This window comes from Penaeus vannamei, chromosome 33 (assembly GCF_042767895.1).
Source record: "Penaeus vannamei isolate JL-2024 chromosome 33, ASM4276789v1, whole genome shotgun sequence".
Taxonomy (NCBI): domain Eukaryota; kingdom Metazoa; phylum Arthropoda; class Malacostraca; order Decapoda; family Penaeidae; genus Penaeus; species Penaeus vannamei.
The window spans coordinates 17,151,340-17,158,839 of NC_091581.1; the positions used below are offsets into that span (position 1 = coordinate 17,151,340).

Below are 7,500 nucleotides of genomic sequence, written 5' to 3' on the forward strand. Positions count from 1 at the left end.
CAAGCCCCCATGAAAACCGAGCCACATGTTTCCGTATCTCCCTATCTCCCTTATGTAAATCCAAGCCACATGTTCCCGCATCACCGAAGCCACATTCGCGCCTTATCTCCCTTTCTCCCTCATGAAAAACAAGCCACATGCGCCTTATCTCTCGCTCTCCCTTATGAAAAACCAAGCCACAGCTTTCCACATATACTAAGCCACATGCGCGCCTTATCTCCCTTAAAGAAAAAGCCATATATTCCCGTATTTCCCGAGCTACATGTTTCCATATCTCTCGCTCTCCCTTAGAAAAAAGGAAAGGAAAGAAAAGAAACACACACACACACACACACACACACACACACACACACACACACACACACACACACACACACACACACACACACACACACACACACACACATCCATACACTGATCCCGAGACTCTCCTCCACGCCCTGAATCGGCGCCCAACCTCCGCGATCCGACCCTCGCAAACCCAGTTGCTTCCGTGCTTTTGAAATGCTTCCGCGGCAGCAAATCGGATCAAGAGATAAGCGCAGGCCGAGGGAGATCGATAGGCCTTCGCGAGACGAGGCACACAAGCGGTCGCTCGGCCTAGGTAATCCGGGGAGAAACCGGCGAGAACGGAAACGGGGAGAATAGAGAGAAGAGAAACCCGCGGCAGAGGAAACGGGGAAAATAGAAACCAGCGGGGAGAACAGAAACCTGTGAGAGGAAACCATCGAGAAAAAAAAACAGCGAAGCGTATATCATTGAGAATAGAATCGAGGGAGAAAAAAGCAAAACAAAAAACGAGGGCAGAAACCAGCCACAGCAGAAATCAACGAGAGCAGTAACCTGCGAGAACGGAAAACATCAAGATCGGGAACCAGTAATAACGGAAATCAATGAAACATAAAACTCGGGTAACTGAAAGAAAGAAAGAAAAAAAACAGACAACGGAAGCCAGCATGAACGAGACCTATCAATAACATAAACCAAAGAGAAGACAAACCCACGAAAACGGAAACGAACAGCCACAGAGCCCAGCAAGATCGCCCGGACGGAATCGAAAGACATCCACCCGAAATCAGCAAACCAGGAACACCATTTGCTTCGTTATCCTCAATACATGGCCTGGGATCGCCTGTACCCCACTCCAATGCCCCTTCGCGTATCTTCAGGGAGCCGGGCTAGTGTTATAAAACGAACGATGACTCACGGGGTCAAACGAGCCTCTCATCGCGCTTCCGAACCATTTCAGTCGCGAAACACGTAAAAATAAATATATATTTAACAACATCAAGTAAATGACATAATGTTAGGTCCATCGATCACAAGATTTTCTTTTCAGGTTTATAGAACAAATATCACCGATTTTCGATTTATTCTTCGTTAATCATTTGCGTAATCACCACCAGAGGTCACCGCCACATTCGAAGTCACAGCGACGCCCTCGTAATTTCGAAATACAGCCTCGCACACCCAAGCTTCCGCCAGCCCGCGTCACCTCACGCCCGGGGTCTCCGCCGCCCACTACCTTACTATGGCCCGTGCGTGCCCAGGTGTGCGGGCGTCTGCTATCCCCAGGGGAAGCCAGGGAGAGTGGGGGTGGGGTCCACGGGGGGGGGGGGGCTGGTTCATCGTGCAGAGCTTGGAAGGAAGGGGGAGGGGCGACGAAAAACACGGACGCCGTCTTATCGCATATTAAATCTCCTACCTGTCTTCATCTCCCTCGCGCCCTTCGTAAGCAGCCCCGCCCTCGACAAAAAAAAAGGAAAGAAAGAAAACCAAACTAACGTGACGTAAGCACAAGACGCCAGGAACTCGGCCCTCTGCGCGACACGACACACACCAGCCGCCCATAACACAACTCTGGGGCGCGCTTGTCCCCCCCCCCTCCCCCCTCATCTCAGTCGCCCCCCCCCCCCGGCAGCATCACGACCTCTCGTAGACCCGCCCTTGCCCTCTACCCCCTTCCCCACCCCCTTCCAACCACACACTATGTGGCTATGAGGTCACACCCGGCGGTAGACTACGCCCATCGAGGAGGAATACCTAGTCGTCTCTCAACACTCGCCTTATCTCCCACTCGAGCCTCCCCCCCCCCCCTCCACTCGTCCTCACGTCATTTGCCGTCTCGACGTCTGTGTCAACATCTATATCCACCGGGCATTGGCTAATTTATCTTTGTTTTTCTTTTAAGATTTTACTTCTTCAAAGATTCCTTCCGCACCTAAACCAACACAACCCTCGCCTTCAATTCATCATTGTCATATGGCATGAGTTTACTTCACCATCACCCTCACTGTCAGAGTGATAATGATTCAATTTCGTTTTATCATGTGGCACAAAGACACGAACGTGATCCAAATTCATCCAAGTGGTTCATACTACTGCAGTGTAAGACATCTCGCAGACACTAGCCATTAGCTCCATTAATCATTCAAAGTGGCACTAGTGGCACTACAACACAATACAACAATCCTAAAAACAAAGCAAGATAAACGAACAACAATCTAAACACCTAAACACCTACCGCTATTATCTAAAACACCTGATGCCACTTTCCTACTTTATCTTCCGTTGTATGAATTCCATGCATCCCCGTCTCCCCCTCCCCCTACATCACCCCCTCCCTGGACGAGCGCCAAAACAAAACAAAAAAGTCCTCTTCTCGTGCTCGCTCATAATGCGGCGAAAGTTGATTGACACTCCGCGGGTTACAAGACCGGGTTAACCAGCCCTTCCCGCCCGACGCCTGCTTTGTGCCCAGGTTTTCTTTTTCTTCTTCTTATCCGCCGCTTTTTTTCATTCCGTCTTTGGATGAAAAACCAATACATACATCCAACCACTACGCATAAAATATTACAAAACAACAACAACAACGCATGCAAAGTACATCTCCTCCTCCGACCTACGTTCTTGCCACTCGCCGCCAGCCCCCGCCGACGCGCCTCCGCTTCGTTCGCTCTCTCCCGACCACTTACATACACATCTTCCATGACATAGTAGTCCAAGCACATGGCCACTGCGTCCCCCCGCCACAGGAGCCCGCACACGCCACGAGCTTCATGCAGTGCAAGCACACAATTCAGAGTCCGGCGGCAGACTGTGTGCTTGCTTGCTTGCCAGGACACAACAGGCCCACCAACAATGACGGGAAGACCTGTCAGGTGAAGTTTATCTGCGTGAGAGCGTGACGGGCGGGCGGGCGGTCCGGTGGGAGGGAAAGGGGAGGGGGGAGGCGCAAGGGGGTGAGAGGAGGGAAAGGGAGGGAAAGGGAGGGAAGAGGAGGAAGGAGAGAGGAAGGAGGAAGGAAGAGAGAGGAGGGAAGAGGAAGAAGGAAGGAGGGAGGAAGAGTGGGAAGGGGAGATGGGACAGAGGAGTGTGAGTGGGGAAGGAAGGAAGGAGACAGAGAGGAGGAAGTGGAGGTAGGAGGCAGATCCGTCACTGCATTTCTCAAGTGCGACTATTACGAGTTTGACAGGGCATCGATTTTCCTCTCTCGCATTGGCAAATCGACAAATCATCTTACAGCCACAACGACAAAGAAAACATCAAAACAAGGTCAACAGAAAAAGGCAAAACTCACACACGCTAACACATTGCTTCCCCCACGCTACAGAACACGAGAAACGGCGGACGAGGTAGAGCAAGCGGAGTAGAGTGGGCGGGATAGAGCGTATGACAGCAGCGGGAGTCGACAAGCGGAAGAAAGCCTGGCCACTTCCTCCTCGACCTTGGCCACGCGAGGGATAACAGCAGCAGCAGCAGCCAGAAGGAGCTCGTGAAAATCCGTGTGCAGTCGCTGCTGCGTCTCTGATCGAACTGAGAGCGGGCGACACTACCAATCAGGGCCAAAAGAGGACATGGAGGGCCTGTGGTGGTGTGAGCATGCAAGGTAATACTGCTGCAAAGCCCGATGCCGCTGCACGTAGGTGAGCTCAACATAGCCAAACGAAAGCCAGTGTTATTACCGATACTGTTACATTACACCCTCCTAAACACACACAAACCCTCCAATTACCTGGCGAACCATGTAAATCCACAATCAAATACATATTCAAGTGCACACAACCACATACAGTAAGAAAATAATCATACCTACGATATAAACAACTTCCTTATATTCTCGTAATTAAAATTTGGGACAGGTAGCTGAAATTTCAACAGAGGGGAGCACGTTTATACCCAGAGGCTGCCATGTATAATGTTACACCCTAAGGTGTATACGCGTAATGAGCTTATGTTTACGTGTTGTTTATTGCTGGCAAGAGCTGGCGGTAGCATGATGGTAGATATCACCCTAATAACGCTGGTAACATGATATAACACTTCTCGGGTTTTGGGAATGTAAGGTAATTAGGCTTTTTGTTTTTTATTTCTATATTGCGCGGAAACACGTACGCACGCACGAAAGCACATACAAACACACATACACACACACACATACACACACACACACACACACACACACACACACACACACACACACACACACACACACACACACACCACACCACACCACACCACACCACACCACACCACACCACACCACACCACACCACACCACACCACACCACACCACACCACACCACACCACACCACACCACACCACACCACACCGCACAACACAACACAACACCAAGCCACACACACAAAATATACAATTTATGCAAAACCATTCACACATCAGCAACGCAAGGCCGCTCTCACAACCACAAACCGACGTAGGTTTTAGGAACAATGACAGGGCTTCACATGATTCACTTTCCCTTACGAGCTTTGTGTAACAACTTTACGCTCATATATTACTTGTACCTCATCATCGAATTTCAATAAGTCCAATATCTACAAGATTAACATGTTCGCAGTTGAACAGATTCATAAAAAACGAAAATATTCTGGATGAGCCATGAGTATGAAAAAAACAAGCTAACCCCTATTCCCATGAGAGTATTTTCCTGCTACACTTCATCTACAACTAATTGTATCGAAATTTATGTAAATGTTATTATCACACTGGGGTTACTCTCCTTCTTGTTTAACCAATATAATATACATGGTAAGAAATCACTACCTAAACAGTGCATATATCCAATGTCAAAACATGTTATCTTCTTCATACAATATATGCTTCAGCAATATATTTGCAGCTATGAATTAAAATTGGGAAAAAAATGATTGACTTTCTAATTGCCTTTTTAAGTCTTTTTACTGTTCTTAGATTTTACAGCATAGCAAATGTAAGATTGAGGACTAGATGTAAAAATGTACTTGACCCATTAAAATGTTCTCCATTCAATATGACTGGACTACTTGAAAAGTGTATATATAAAATTAGATTGGGTATCTAAGACTTTCATGCTTGATTAGCTGACAGACTGATGGTGCATACAGACACACTTAACTTTGGAAAAAAAGAAAGAAGGAAAGAAAGAAAGAAAAAGAAAACAAAATGCATACACATTGATTAAATCTCAGACTGCCTTTTGAGCTCGATTTCTGCACCCTTTCTTTATCTTTCAAACATTGTTATTTTCTTACGCATATTTTTACATTACATGCTTATCTTTGACGTGAATACTGCATCAATAATAGGAAAAAATAGCCATAACAGCCTATCATAAATCCACCTCAATCAAATTATCTCTGAACTCACACCTAGATGTCATGTCATCAAAAGTACAAAAGATGACAAGAAAACATCACAAGTAATTCATAATTTATGATATTCCAGCTAGCAATTGTCCAGCCTTTTAACAAGCTCATTCAGCAGATATGAAACTTACTTCAAAAGCTGGAAATAAGCTGTATAATACTTTACTACTATCTGGGTTTCCTATATGTGCTAAAACATTTTAAGTAGGCTGGGTTAAGCTACAATGTGCCATACGTTAGGAGCATTGAATGCATTTTTTATTTCCAATAATTTCAATGTGGCTTTATCAGTCAAGGATCTCCTATACTTTCGATCATTTTTAACTGTAAAATCATTAAACTATATTTTGAAACTATTCACATTCATAACATACTGGCTAACATCTTTTAAACTTCATATACCTTAACTATCCTACAGTATTTGTTGCCTCTTTCTATGGAATCTAATTCCTAAAGACACCCTGGAGACTCCTGCAGATGTATGCCCAGTATAATCAAATAATTAGGATTAACCATTTAATGAATATGATTTTGATCTGCATAACTTAAAAAAAAAATTAAACCAAGGTAAAATTAATAAAAACAAATATCTGTACTCTGAGGTATAATTATCATACCTATAGGCCTTAAGTCTATTTTCATTAGTATAGTACCTTATTCTTTATGCTACCAAACCTTTCTAATTTCGAAAGGACAAGCAAGTACATACCCGCTTTAATTCTGATAATCTCTATCCTCTATTTCCAAACATCACTACCATTCCTATTAAATGTTCCTTTCTTCCCACAATCTAACATCATCCATACCTTGAAAGTTTGACCTCACTTCCTTTAACAGCATCTCGAATAAGAAAAGGAATTTGTGTATAAATTCCAAATTGTAGTTTCCCTCTCGGCACCATGGATTTAATTTTTTCCTTATTTCAAACTTTTCAATAATAAGTTTATAATAGTTTAAGGTAGACATAAAATTTGTTTGCTAAGTAAACAGTAATTCTGCAAAGTTTTCTGCCCATTCTGTATTTTCATTTCTTAGGTGTTAAAATAAAAATACAAGTAAAATTGCTATAACCTCAACTGCAAACCAAATATTATAAATTACAAATTCTTATGAAAAAAAAAACTTTTACAACACCCCCCATTCTTCCCAGTGATTTCTGCATTACAAGAAACCATGCACTTTCCAACAGCATAAAATTATGTTCTTTTATAAGTATACATACCATCTTGGATTATAAAGAAAGGTTGCAAAAAATAATAAATAAAAAATAAAATAAAAAATAAAATCATTGTAAGTCTAAGCTGTAGCATGGCTACATATATATCTTCATCCCTTTTCATTTGGATTTCATAAAGGAAGAAAGATAGAAAAAATTACCCCTCTCATTCCCACATCTAAGTCACACAACTCTTACCCTACTGACCACCAGTGGGATGCCATGATATACATAACATGCTCACAGTGATTTTAGCTTATCAGTTCCCACATCCAATAGATACTTCCCCAAGAGCTATATCACCTTGATTTTTGGTAAGATTTTTATTTTCCATTTCATATTGCTATTAATAATGACAATAACATTATAATAATCCTTATATCAATGATCATAATAATTACAATAATACTATCAACAGCATTTGAATGAAAAAGCTTTTTCCCTCAAATTCAAAGAATAAGGATATCAGGTGAGGTCAGGTAAGTCTACTAATTGACTTGTTGGTGACTAAATGTTTGCAAAACCATATTTATATTATCAAAATTGATAAAACAGAGCTAAAGTGGACAAAGCAATTGTCCACAGCCAATGGGTTAAGAGTATCTACCAGTTGCCGACAATGAAAACCTCAAAAT

At 43.3% G+C, this 7,500-nt stretch overlaps 1 protein-coding gene across 7 annotated transcripts in view; it reads right to left on the reverse strand.

Annotated features, from left to right (window-relative positions):
* LOC113804106 (Myosin heavy chain-like) overlaps window positions 1-7,500 on the reverse strand; it is a 408,590-nt gene that overhangs the window by 87,436 nt on the left and 313,654 nt on the right. The window lies entirely within an intron of this gene.